Raw genomic sequence first — 15,111 nt, 5'->3', positions numbered from 1 at the left:
TAAGAGCCAATATGTTAGTAATTTGCATGTTAATAAGCAACTAATTAATGGTGAATATGTTCCCCATACTAAAGTGTTACCATGTTTTTTTTAACTGGTGCACAAATTGAACCGTGCATGAACATCACCTTGTTCAAAGAACAAAAGCAACACAGTGCATAAACTCACAACAAATGACACACTTGCAAATCAGTCAGCTGTTGCCGTATCCATAATACGCCGAAAGGGAGAAGTTTGTATTTACACGAAGAGTCGGGTGTGTTTTGACCTCCGCTGAACCCCTGCGGCCGACTCACTAAACCCCTAGGGTTCGATGGAACCCTGGTTAAGAACCACTGCTGTAGGTGTTATTTCATGTCAAGAGGGATCTTATCATGTTACAAACCATATTTAGAAGGCCATAAACAGGGTTTTTTTTTTTATGCTCCAGCTTTGAAACTATTGGATTTCATGGTTTTGCAGTTCCAAGATGGCGGCGCCCGTACGGGCTGCAACATTGCGGAGCTGCTGCTAAAGATGGAACATTTGGCAGAAATACCGGACAATTCTACAAACTTTATGGCTGGCTCACATCGTGGTCACTCCGTGATCACGTACGACCGCCAGACACTTCTGGATGTGGACATATCGGGCCGTTTTGGACTGATAGACGCTTGCGTGCTAAACCTGCTAACTAGCATGGGAATACGTCGGCGGCTACATCCAGCGGCCTGTGAAGCAGGGGAGTATAGTAGCAGCGGGGGCCGTCTACGGAGCAGACGCCAGCGGTGTGATCGGAAACGCGGATGTCGAGCGGGGCTAAAAACAAAGCAGAAGGCTAATCCCCACAGAACACCACTTCCCTCCATCCTGAAGACGGATTTAAATGGAAAATGCGAGACTACTGGTCTGGGTAAGGAGTCAGTTAAATTAGAACACGTTTTTTCTGCTTTGAGTGTTTCAGAGTTGGACATGTGTTTTACCGAGGTGGCTAACTATGATGCGTGCAGTTTATCAAAGCAACAAACAAACAATCGGAAAATCCCCGTTACTGAGGTGGCTAACCATGATGCGTGCAGTTGATCAAAACAACAATCAAACAATCGGAAAATTCCTGTCGTATCAATTCCTAGATATGGTCGTAATTATACTGAACGCACTGGGCATAATAAACACAACATTATTAATATTGCTACTACGGATAATTTGATCAAAAATTCCCTGAAACAGCCCACTACCTATAATATAGGTTTTTTAAACATAAGATCATTGTCTCCCAAAACGTTATTAGTTAATGATATTATCAGAGACAACAATCTTAACGTCATCGGTCTCAGCGAAACCTAGCTTAAACCAAACGACTTTTTTGCGCTAAATGAGGCATGTCCTCCTAACTTTACACATGTGCATATTGCCCGTCCGCTTAAAAGGGGTGGGGGGGTCGCACTAATATACAACGAAAACTTTAACCTTAGTCCTAACATAAATAATAAATATAAATCGTTTGAGGTGCTTACTATGAGGTCTGTCACACCACTGCCTCTACACCTGGCTGTTATCTACCGCCCCCCAGGGCCCTGTTCGGACTTTATCAATGAATTCTCAGAGTTCGTTGATGATCTAGTGACACACGCCGATAATATAATCATAATGGGGGACTTTAATATCCATATGAATACCCCATCGGACCCACCGTGCGTAGCGCTCCAGACTGTAATTGATAGCTGTGGTCTCACACAAATAATAAATGAACCCACGCATCGCAACGGTAATACGATAGACCTAGTGCTTGTCAGGGGTATCACCGTTTCCAAAGTTACGATACTCCCGTATACTAAAGTATTGTCCGATCATTACCTTATAAAATTCGAGGTTCAGACGCATGTTCGTCAAACTAATAATAATAATAACTGCTATAGCAGCCGCAACATTAATACAGCCACAACGACAACTCTTGCTGACCTACTGCCCTCGGTAATGGACCCATTCCCAAAGTATGTGGGCTCTATTGATAACCTTACTAACAACTTTAACGACGCCCTGCGCGAAACCATTGATAACATAGCACCGCTAAAGTTAAAAAAGGCTCCAAAAAAGCGCACCCCGTGGTTTACAGAAGAAACTAGAGCTCAGAAATTATTATGTAGAAAGCTGGAACGCAAATGGCACACGACTAAACTTGAGGTGCACCATCAAGCATGGAGTGAGGGTTTAATAACTTATAAACGCATGCTTACCTTAGCTAAAGCTAAATATTACTCAAATCTCATCCACCGTAATAAAAACGATCCTAAATTTTTGTTTAGTACGGTAGCATCGCTAACCCAACAAGGGACCCCTTCCAGTAGCTCAACCCACTCGGCTGATGACTTTATGCAATTCTTTAGTAAGAAAATTTAAGTAATTAGAAAGGAGATTAAAGACAATGCGTCCCAGCTACAACGGGGTTCTATTAACACTGATACGATTGTATATACGGCGGATACTGCCCTCCAAAATAGTTTCTCTCGTTTTGAGGAAATAACATTAGAGGAATTGTTACAACGTGTAAATAGAATAAAACAGACAACATGTTTACTTGACCCTCTTCCTGGGAAACTGATCAAGGAGCTCTTTGTATTATTAGGTCCATCAGTGCTAAATATTATAAACTTATCACTCTCCTCGGGCACTGTTCCCCTAGCATTCAAAAAAGCGGTTATTCATCCTCTTCTTAAAAGACCTAACCTCGATCCTGACCTCATGGTAAACTACCGACCGGTGTCTCACCTTCCCTTTATTTCAAAAATCCTTGAAAAAATTGTTGCGGAGCAGTTAAATGAACACTTAGCGTCTAACAATCTATGTGAAACCTTTCAATCCGGTTTCAGGGCAAATCACTCCACGGAGAGAGCCCTCGCAAAAATGACTAATGATCTATTGCTAACGATGGATTCTGATGCGTCATCTATGTTGCTGCTCCTCGATCTTAGCGCTGCTTTCGATACCGTCGATCATAATATTTTATTAGAACGTATCAAAACACGAATTGGTATGTCAGACTTAGCCCTGTCTTGGTTTAACTCTTATCTTACTGATAGGATGCAGTGTGTCTCCCATAACAATGTGACCTCGGACTACGTTAAGGTAACGTGTGGAGTTCCCCAGGGTTCGGTCCTTGGCCCTGCACTCATCAGCATCTACATGCTGCCGCTAGGTGACATCAGACGCAAATACGGTATTAGCTTTCACTGTTATGCTGATGACACCCAACTCTACATGCCCCTAAAGCTGACCAACACGCCGGATTGTAGTCAGCTGGAGGCGTGTCTTAATGAAATCAAACAATGGATGTCCGCTAACTTTTTGCAACTCAACGCCAAAAAAACGGAAATGCTGATTATCGGTCCTGCTAGACACCGAACTCTATTTAATAATACAACTCTAACATTTGACAACCAAACAATTAAACAAGGCGACACGGTAAAGAATCTGGGTATTATCTTCGACCCAACTCTCTCCTTTGAGGCACACATTAAAAGCGTTACTAAAACGGCCTTCTTTCATCTCCGTAATATCGCTAAAATTCGCTCCATTCTGTCCACTAAAGACGCTGAGATCATTATCCATGCGTTTGTTACGTCTCGCTTCGACTACTGTAACGTATTATTTTCGGGTCTCCCCATGTCTAGCATTAAAAGATTACAGTTGGTACAAAATGCGGCTGCTAGACTTTTGACAAGAACAAGAAAGTTTGATCACATTACACCTGTACTGGCTCACCTGCACTGGCTTCCTGTGCACTTAAGATGTGACTTTAAGGTTTTACTACTTACGTATAAAATACTACACGGTCTAGCTCCATCCTATCTTGCCGATTGTATTGCACCATATGTCCCGGCAAGAAATCTGCGTTCAAAGGACTCCGGCTTGTTAGTGATTCCCAAAGCCCAAAAAAAGGGGGCGGGCTATAGAGCGTTTTCCGTTCGGGCTCCAGTACTCTGGAATGCCCTCCCGGTAACAGTTCGAGATGCCACCTCAGTAGAAGCATTTAAGTCTCACCTTAAAACTCATTTGTATACTCTAGCCTTTAAATAGACTCCCTTTTTAGACCAGTTGATCTCCCGTTTCTTTTCTTTTTCTTCTATGTCCCACTCTCCCTTGTGGAGGGCGTCCGGTCCGATCCGGTGGCCATGTACTGCTTGCCTGTGTATCGGCTGGGGACATCTCTGCGATGCTGATCCGCCTCCGCTTGGGATGGTTTCCTGCTGGCTCCGCTGTGAACGGGACTCTCGCTGCTGTGTTGGATCCGCTTTGGACTGGATTCTCGCGACTGTGTTGGATCCATTGTGGATTGAACTTTCACAGTATCATGTTAGACCCGCTCGACATCCATTGCTTTCCTCCTCTCTAAGGTTCTCATAGTCATCATTGTCACCGACGTCCCACTGGGTCATTATTGTCACCGATGTCCCACTGGGTGTGAGTTTTCCTTGCCCTTATGTGGGCCTACCGAGGATGTCGTGGTGGTTTGTGCAGCCCTTTGAGACACTAGTGATTTAAGGCTATATAAGTAAACATTGATTGATTGATTGATAAATAATTCGTACTTGTGGTCCGGCCTGGAACCAATTAACAGGAACACAAGAAAGGTTTCATGTACAAGGCAATATATTTATTATTGTGCCATGACAATAAACTGAGGCATAAAACATACATAGAGAATGTCTCTTGTCCCGCACTCTTTTATTTTTTGTGCTACTTCCTGTCTGTCCTCTTTTCTCAGCCACTTTGAACTCTAGCTCGACCACTGTTTCTCCTCACCTGCTCTTGATTAGTGATTAGGCGACTCATATGCGCCTAATAACGAATCACACTGCCCTTCCCTTGTCCAAATCTCCCCAAACTGCGATTAACAATTGTTTGTGCTAAAATTGTGCTAGTTTGTGTTGCTAAAATCTTTGTTTGTGTTGTCACGTTTTTTAAAGGCCTACTGAAACCCACTACTACCCACCACGCAGTCTGATAGTTTATACATCAAGGATGAAATATTAACATTGCAACACATGCCAATACGGCCTGTTTAGCTTACTAAATTGTAATTTTAAATTTCCCCGGAGTTTTTTCTTGAAAACGTCGCGTCATGATGACGTGTACGCGTGACGTCACGGGTTTTTAGGAAATATGAGCGCTGCACACACACACAGCTAAAAGTCGTCTGCGTTAACGGCATAATTACACAGTATTTTGGACATCTGTGTTGCTGAATCTTTTGCAATTTGTTCAATTAATAATGGAGAAGTCAAAGTAGAAAGATGGAGTTGGGAAGCTTTAGCCTTTAGCCACACAAACACACGGTGATTCCTTGTTTAAAATTCCAGGAGGTGAAACTTTACTACTACTAATAATAATAATAGATTTTATTTGTAAAAAGCACTTTATGTTGAGCAAACAACCTCAAAGTGCCACAGTGTACAAAATAGTAATAATAAAAATAAATAAAATATAAAACTAGAAACAGCCCAAAAGCTACAACCAGAATGCATGTCTATAGAAAGGCTTTTTTAAAAATATGGGTTTTTAAGCCTTTTTTAAAAGCATCGACAGTCTGAGGTGCCCTCAGGTGGTCAGAGAGAGCGTTCCACAGACTGGGAGCAGCGGAGCAGAAAGCCCGGTCTCCCATTGTTCGAAGCTTTGTCCGTGGAGGTTGGAGGAGGTTAGCCTGTATGGAGCGGAGGTGTCGTGTGGAGGATTTGGGGGTGAGCAGTTCCTTGAGGTAGAGGGGGCATTTCCTTGGAGGCACTGATGAGTTAGTAGGGAGATTTGGAACACGAAGCCAGTGAAGGGATTTGAGAGTTGGTGTGATGTGGTCATGTTTCCGCACTCTCATCAGGATCCTCGCGGCACTATTTTGTATGTACTGCAGCTTCTGGATGTTCTTGCTGGGGATCCCGACAAGAAATGAGTTGCAGTAGTAGTACTATGGATCACAGCGAACATGGATCCCGACCGAATGTCAACCAGCAGGTTTCGGTGAGAAAATTGTGGTAAAAAGTCGCTTCTTACCGGAGATCAGCTGAGCTTGTGCCGCCCATAAAGCTGCCGTTGACTTCCCTGAGACACTGGCGTCAAGACACCCGTGGACACACCCCTCCGACTATCAGGTACTATTAAACTCACTAAAACACTAGCAACACAATAGAAAGATAAGGGATTTCCCAGAATTATCCCAGTAAATGTGTCTAAAAACATCGGGATCCGTCCCAATGCAATCGCGTTTTTTTTTTTTTTTAACTTTTTTTTTTTTTTTTCCTAGTCCGTCGCTATCAATATCCTCAAACACGAATCATTCATCCTCGCTCAAATTAATGGGGAAATTGTCGTTTTCTCGGTCCGAATAACTCTTTTTGTTGGAGGCTGCCATTAAAAACAATGTGAATATGTGAGGAGCCCCCACACTTGTGACGTCATCGTTTGCGACTTCCGATAAATGCAGGGCTTTTCTGTTAGCACCGAAAGTTGCGAACTTTATCGTGGATGTTCTCTATTAAATCGTTTCGGCAAAGATATGGCAATATCGCGAAATGATAAAGTATGACACATAGAATGGACCTGCTATCCCCGTTTAAATAAGAAAATCACATTTCAGTAGGCCTTTAAGTTATTACATTTCAGACCAGTGATGTCATCCAGCACCCCACCTTGTCCAAATCACCGCAAACGTGTCTCATTCGATTGTGCTGCAAAAATTTTTGGTCGAACTATGATTGTTTTTAAGTTATCAACAAACTACGGTTAATAACAAGCTCTGTAAACCGTAAATGACAAATAGTTACACAATTTATTTTTGCAGCACAAACGAATGGGACACGTTTGGTGAGATTTTAGCATACCGGTACTTATGACTAATAACACGTTATTTACACATTAATAACATAAAACCATTAAGTGTTAATAACTTCAAAACTATAAGCGTAAGACCAAAAAAATTCATAGCACAAACGAATGGGACAAGTTTGGGGAGATATTGACATAGTTTGGGGGTTGTGTGAGTGGGTGTGTGCGGGTGGTGGCGGGGGTTGTCTGGTTATGATTAATAACCTGTTAATTACACATTAATAACATAAAACCATAAAATGTTAACTTGATAACTATAAGAGTTAGACCAAAACATTTCATAGCACAAACGAATGGGAGAGGTTTGGGGAGATTTTTGTAAAGTTTGGGTGAGGGAGGTGGGGGTCTAGTTATGATCAATAACATGTTAATTACACAGTAATAACATAAAACCGTAAATTGTTAATAACATAAAAACTATAATACTTAAACCAAAACGTTTCGCACAACTTTAGCACAAACGAAACACGAACAATTTGGGGAGATTTAATGATTATTGAAACGTTAATAGTAATTATAGTTGGAGAAAATAATATCGCCGCACAAACAAATGTAAGAAGTTTGGGGAGATTTGGAGACGGTGTGGGGCCAACTTTGCACAGGTGGTCCCCCTGCCAGTGTCTCCCTCCTTGCTACACTGATTTGTTGACTAATGATGATGTGCCATTGGATTTTTGCATGCCTAGTCCTAATTAAAAGACCTTCTTTTCTGCACTTTTCCAACCCTCTCTACAACCTAGGGCAGGGGTCACCAACCTTTTAGAAATCAAGAGCTACTTCTTGGGTACCGATTAAGGCGAAGGGCTACCAGTCTGATATACACTTAAATAAATTGCCAGAAATAGCCAATTTGCTCAATTTACCTTTAATTCTGTTATTATTAATAATTAACGATATTTATCTTTGTGGAAACACTGATCATCTTGATGATTTCTCACAATAAATATATGTAGAAAAAGATAAATATACCAAAAAAAATGGGTATTTCTGTCTGTCATTCCGTCGTACATTTTTTTTCCTTCTACGGAAGGTTTTTTGTAGAGAATAAATGATGAAAAAAACACTTAATTGAACAGTTTAAAAGAGGAGAAAACACGAAAAAAATGACTCTTTAAAATTCAAAATTCAACCAAAAAAAAGAAGAGAAAAACTAGCTAATTCGAATCTTTTTGAACAAATTAAAAAAATAATTCATGGAACATCATTAGTAATTTTTCCTGATTAAGATTAATTTTAGAATTTTGATGACATGTTTTAAACAGGTTAAAATCCAATTTGCACTTTGTTAGAATATATAACGAATTGGACCAAGCTATATTTCTAACAAAGACAAATCATTTTTTCTTATAGATTTTCTGGAACAAAAATTTTAAAAGAAATTCAAAAGACTTTGAAATAAGATTTAAATTTGATTCTACAGATTTTCTAAACTGGCCAGAATATTTTTTATTTATTTATTTTAATCATAATAAGTGTGAAGAAATATTTCACAAATATTCTTCGTCGAAAAAACAGAAGCTAAAATGAAGAATTTAATTAAAATTGATTTATTATTCTTTACAATAAAAAAAAATACTTGAACATTGATTTAAATTGTCAGTAAAGAAGAGGAAGGAATTTAAAAGGTAAAAAGGTATATGTTTTTAAAAAACCTTAAAATAATTTTTAAGGTTCTATTTTTTCTCTAAAATTGTCTTTCTGAATGTTACAAGAAGAAAAGTAAAAAATATTAATGATTTCATTTAAACAAGTGAAAACCAAGTCTTTAAAATATTTTCTTGGATTTTAAAATTCTATTTGAGTTTTGTCTCTCCTAAAATAAAAAATGTCTTGCTAGTAAATAAAATAAAAAATAAAAAAAATAGAGGCAGCTCACTGGTAAGTGCTGCTATTTGAGCTTCTTTTCGAAGGACTCATCTGGTCCTTACGGGCTACCTGGTGCCCGCGGGCACCGCGTTGGTGACCCCTGACCTAGGGTCACACCACCAGATATCGTGTGCAATTGTGGAGCTTTCTTTGTATAATAATAATAATAATAATTAATTGTTACCATTATAAGTGATAATTCATTAAAATAGAACAATAATTTGACAATGCACTGAGTATGCATTGCCATCTCTAGAGTCTACGTCAGTGTGGTATAAAACGAGCAAAATATCAATACAATATTTTTTCCCAATTTTACAAAAAATCATAAAAGTTGATTCAATATTTTAAAAAAAGAGCCTCAAAACCTTTCTAATTTTTCTGCTGCTCACAAAAAAAGCCAGCAAAATCCTGGATGTACTGGCCTGGGTGGACCTATGCATGTTTCGTGTGAAGCTGGACACATGTGACTTCTACTTTGACGTTGAATACCGCCTCTATGCACTTCTGTTATTCCTAGGAGGAGGGAGGAGCTGCTCCAGGCCTGTTCGTCTATTTTGGCGCCAGGACCAGCGGCCCTCTTTGAGCACACGGGAGCCCGGCAAACATTTCGAGCAGCTAGCGTGTTCGAGCAAACGCCCTCATTTGGTCCCGAGAGGTCAACACAGTGGTACGTCACAAAAGCTGAATTCATGCTAAGCCGGCGGGAAAAGACAACGTTGCTTCTTCTCAGCGGCGTGCGGCGAAGGACTTTCATTTAGTATAATATGCTCCAATCAGTGTTAAGACAGGCTGTTCATTGATAGGGTAAACAAGAAAAAGAGAATAATTCACTTTCATAAAAAGGTTTTGAAATAATTCCTAGTCACAGGTATTTACTTTGACAAAATAATATATATATATATATATATATATATATATATATATATATATATATATATATATATATATATATATATATATATATATATATATTTATATATATATATATATATATATATATATATATATATATATATATATATATATATATATATATATATATATATATATATTTATATACACATACATATGTATGCATATTTACAATTTACAAAAACAAAATACAAACCCTGTTTCCATATGAGTTCGGAAATTGTGTTAGATGTAAATATAAACGGAATACAATGATTTGAAAATCCTTTACAACCCATATTCAATTGAATGCACTACAAAGACAAGATATTTGATGTTCAAACTCATAAACTTTATTTTTTTTTTTCAAATAATAATTAACTTAGAATTTCATGGCTGCAACACGTGCCAAAGTAGTTGGGAAAGGGCATGTTCACCACTGTGTTACATCACCTTTCCTTCTAACAACACTCAATAAACATTTGGGAACTGAGGAAACTAATTATTGAAGCTTTGAAAGTGGAATTCTTTCCCATTCTTGTTTTATGTAGAGCTTCAGTCGTTCAACAGTCCAGGTTCTCCGCTGTCGTATTGCGCCACACATTTTCCATGGGAGACAGGTCTGGACTGCAGGCGGGCCAGGAAAGTACCCGCACTTTTTTTCCCAAAGCCACGCTGTTGTAACACGTGCTGAATGTGGCTCGACATTGTCTTGCTGAAATAAGCAGGGGCATCCATGAAAAAGACGGTGTTTAGATGGCAGCATATGTTGTTCCAAAACCTGTATGTACCTTTCAGCATTAATGGTGCCTTCACAGATGTGTAAATTACCCATGCCTTGGACACTAATGCACCGATACAATCACAGATGCTGGCTTTTGAACTTTGTGTCGATAACAGTCTGGATGGTTCGCTTCCCCTTTGGTCGAATATTTCCAAAAACAATTTGAAATGTGGACTCGTTAGACCACAGAACACTTTTCCACTTTGCATCACTCCATCTTAGATGATCTCGGGCCCAGAGAAGCCGGTGGCAATTCTGGATGTTGTTGATAAATGGCTTTCACTTTGCATAGTAGAGCTTTAATTTGCACTTACAGATGTAGCGACAAACTGTATTTAGTGACAGTGGTTTTCTGAAGTGTTCCTGAGCCCATGTGGTGATATCCTTTAGAGATTGATGTCAGTTTTTGATACAGTGCTGTCTGAGGGATCGAAGGTCACGGTCATTCAATGTTGGTTTCCGGCCATGCCGCTTACATGGAGTGATTTTTCCAGATTCTTGGTCACAAAATACATTCATGAAGTTTGGTTCTGTTATGAATTTATCATGGGTCTACTGAAAATGTGACCAAATCTGCTGGGTCAAAAGTATACATACAGCAATGTTAATATTTGGTTACATGTCCCTTGGCTAGTTTCACTGCAATAAGGCGCTTTTGGTAGCCATCCACTAGCTTCTGGCAAGCTTCCGGTTAAATTTTTGACCATTTCTCTTGACAAAATTGGTGAAGTTCAGCTAAATGTGTTTATTTTCTGACATGGACTTGTTTCTTCAGCATTGTCCACATGTTTAAGTCGGGACTTTGGGAAGGCCATTCTGAAACCTTAATTCTAGCCTGATTTAGCCATTCCTTTATTACTTTTGACGTGTGTTTGGGGCATACTTGCCAATTCAGGAGTTGGGGGATGTGGGGGGGGGGGGGGGGGGGGGCGTGGTTGAGGTGGGTGGGGGTTGATAGTAAGGGAGGGGTGTATATAGCAGCTTACCAGAAGAGTTAGTGCTGCAAGGGTAACTGGGTATTTGTTCTGTTGTGTTTATGTTGTGTTACGGTGCGGATGTTTCCCCGAAATGAGTTTGTCATTCTTGTTTGGTGTGGGTTCACAGTGTGGTGCATATTTGTAACAGTGTTAAAGTTGTTCATACGGCCACCATCTGTGTGACCTGTACAGTTGTTGACCAAGTATGCGTTGCATTCACTTATGTGTGTGTAAAAGCCGCATATATTATATGACTGGGCCGGCACGCTGTTTGTATGGAGGAAAAAGCAGACTTGACGACAGGTTGTAGAGGACGTTAAAGGCAGTGGCTCTAAGTCAGGGGTCACCAACCTTTTTGAAACCAAGAGCTACTTCTTGGGTACTGATTAATGCGAAGAGCTACCAGTTTGATACACACTTAAATAAATTGCCGGAATTAGCCAATTTGCTCAATTTACCTTTAATAAATAAATCTATATATATATATATATATATATATATATATATATATATATATATATATATATATATATATATATATATATATATATAAAAGGTATTTCTGTCTGTCATTCCGTCGTACATTTTTTTTCCTTTTACGAAAGGTTTTTTGTAGGGAAAAAATGATTAAAAAAACCCCACTTAATTGAAGGGTTTAAAAGAGGAGAAAACACGAAAATAATGAAAATTACATTTTGAAACACAGTTTATCTTCAATTTCGACCCTTTAAAATTCAAAATTCAACCGAAAAAAATGAAGAGAAAAACTGGCTAATTCGAATGTTTTTGAAAAAATTCTAAGAATTTGTCGTACATCATTAGTAATTTTTCCTGATTAAGATTAATTTTAGAATTTTGATTACATGTTTTAAATAGGTTAAAATCCAATCTAAATTTTTTACAATATATAACACATTGGACCAAGCTATATTTCAAACAAAGACAAATCATTATTTCTTCTAGATTTTCCAGAACAAAAATTTTAAATGAAATTCAAAAGACCTTGAAATAAGATTCAAATTTGATTCTACAGATTTTCTAATTTTACCAGAATTTTTGGGGGGAATTTTAATCATAATCAGTTTGAAGAAACATTTCACAGATATTCTTCGTCGAAAAAACAGAAGCTAAAATGAAGAATTATATTAAAATGTATTTATTATTCTTTACAATAAAAAAAATAAAAATATTACTTGAACATTGATTTAAATTGTCATGGAAGAAGAGGAAATAATTGAAAAGGTAAAAAGGTTTTTTGTGTTTAAAAATCTTAAAATCATTTTTAAGGTTGTATTTTTTCTCAAAAATTTTCTTTCTGAAAGTTATAAGAAGCAAAGTAAAAAAATAAATCAATTTATTTAAACAAGTGAAGACCAAGTCTTAAAAATATTTTCTTGGATTTTCAAATTCTATTTGAGTTTTGTCTCTCTTAGAATTAAAAATGTCGAGCACAGTGAGACCAGCTTGCTAGTAAATAAATACAATTTTAAAAATAGAGGCAGCTCACTGGTAAGTGCTGCTATTTGAGCTATTTTTAGAACAGGCCAGCGGGCTACTCATCTGGTCCTTACGGGCTACCTGGTGCCCGCGGGCACCGCGTTGGTGACCCCTGCTTTAAGGCATTCCCTCAATACTGTTGTCAGGGTGGAAATGGGGAGAAATTCGGGATAATGGTTGCCCCGGGAGATTTTCAGGAGGGGCACTGAAATTCGGGAAAATTGGGATGGTTGGCAGGTATGGTTTGGGGTCACTGTCCTGTTGGAACACCCAACCCAAGACGCAACCTCCAGGCTGATGATTTTAGGTTGTCCTGAAGAATTTGGAGGTAATCCTCCTTTTTCATTGTCCCATTTACTCTGTAAAGCACCAGTTCCATTGGCAGCAAAACACGCCCAGAGCATACAGTAATAATACCACCACCATGCTTGACGGTAGATATGGTGTTCTTGGAATTAAAGGCCTCAACTTTTTGCCTCCAAACATATTGCTGGGTATTGTGGCCAAACAGCTCATTTTTTCTTTCATCTGACCACAGAACTTTCCTCCAGAAGGTCTTATCTTTGTCCATGTGATGTCAACTTAGGAAAAAAGTACCCGTTACTAGTAAAAGAAACGGCGTTAGTCCTAACATTGGCAACAAGTTATCTATTTTTAAACATTCTAATCCCCCCCAAAACCCCAACATGGCCTCCTTTCACACTCCATCCCTCACGCTCTTATTTAAACTCATTTTGTTTTGAATCCCTTCCCCGCACTCCTCATTATTTTTTTGCAGAACCCTCGCTTTGCGGCCCCACACGCCTCCAGGTAAAAGGGGGGCCCTCGGAGCGAGTGTGGCGACCGCAGTTTTAGCAACACAAAACGAAGCTGCAATGGAAAGTCTCTGCGTGGACGTGAAAAGAGACTCCTTGTGTGTCTCTAGAGCAGAGGTTCTTAACCTGGGTTTGATCGAACCCTAGGGGTTCAGTGTGTCGGTCTCAGGGGTTCGGTGGAGGTCAAGCCAAACCTGACTCATTGTGTACGTCAGACCTGGGCAAATTAAGGCCCCAGGGGCCACATGCGGCCCGTTAAGTTTTTCAATCTGGCCCGCCGGAAATTCCCAAGTATTTTTTTTAGATCTTTAAGATGGAAAGTATAGCTGCCATTATGATGTGCACTCATGTTTTATAATGATCGTAAGTCCTGAACTATACAAAGTGTTTCAATGGTTGAAATCTGCGCTTTTGCATTATATACTTGTTACTATGGTCATCTAATTAGTTACTATGGTCATCTAATTAGTTACTATGGTAATCTAATTAGGGCTTCACGGTGGCAGAGGGGTTAGTGCGTCTGCCTCACAATACGAAGGTCCTGCAGTCCTGGGTGCAAATCCAGGCTCGGGAGCTTTCTGTGTGGAGTTTGCATGTCCTCCCCGTGAATGCGTGGGTTCCCTCCGGGTAATCCAGCTTCCTCCCACTTCCAAAGACATGCACCTGGGGATAGATTGATTGGCAACACTAAATTGGCCCTAGTGTGTGAATGTGAGTGTGAATGTTGTCTGTCTATCTGTGTTGGCCCTGCGATGAGGTGGCGACTTGTCCAGGGTGTACCCCGCCTTCCGCCCGATTGTAGCTCAGATAGGCGCCAGCGCCCCCCGCAACCCCAAAAGGGAATAAGCGGTAGAAAATGGATGGATGGATGGGTAATCTAATTAATTACTTTGGTCATCTAAGTAACAGCAGCTCAGACCAGGCACCAAGCAGTGTGTGTGGGGAGTGTTTCCAGAGCCTACAGTTGTGATCAAAATTATTCAACCCCCACACAATTTTGGTATTTTAGCAAGTAGGACATTTATTCCGCATTTTGTTTATAGTCATATCAAATAAAGATGCATTAAATAGACAAATGCAACTTGATTACAACATTATATTTTGTAATATACCAAACAGTGGCATTTCTCTTAATATCTCATTGACAAAATTATTCAACCCCTTGAAGATCATAACTCTTAAGAACAGAATTTGAATAAGGTCTTTTTAATCAGGTGTTGAAAACACCTGTAGATGTGATTAGAACCATAACGGGCAACAATTAAACTGATTGAAAAAGACTGTGACGCTCAGCTTCTTGTAGATGGTCAATGACGTATTTGAAACATGGTGAAGTCCAGGGAGTGGTCAAAGAAGTCAAGAGATGAGGTAATTTCTCTTCATAAGAAAGGATACGGATATAAGAAAATAGCAAAGACATTAC

This window comes from Nerophis ophidion, linkage group LG08 (genome assembly GCF_033978795.1).
Source record: "Nerophis ophidion isolate RoL-2023_Sa linkage group LG08, RoL_Noph_v1.0, whole genome shotgun sequence".
Taxonomy (NCBI): domain Eukaryota; kingdom Metazoa; phylum Chordata; class Actinopteri; order Syngnathiformes; family Syngnathidae; genus Nerophis; species Nerophis ophidion.
The sequence above is the reverse complement of the archived record's forward strand: the minus strand, read 5'-3'. Positions refer to the sequence as shown.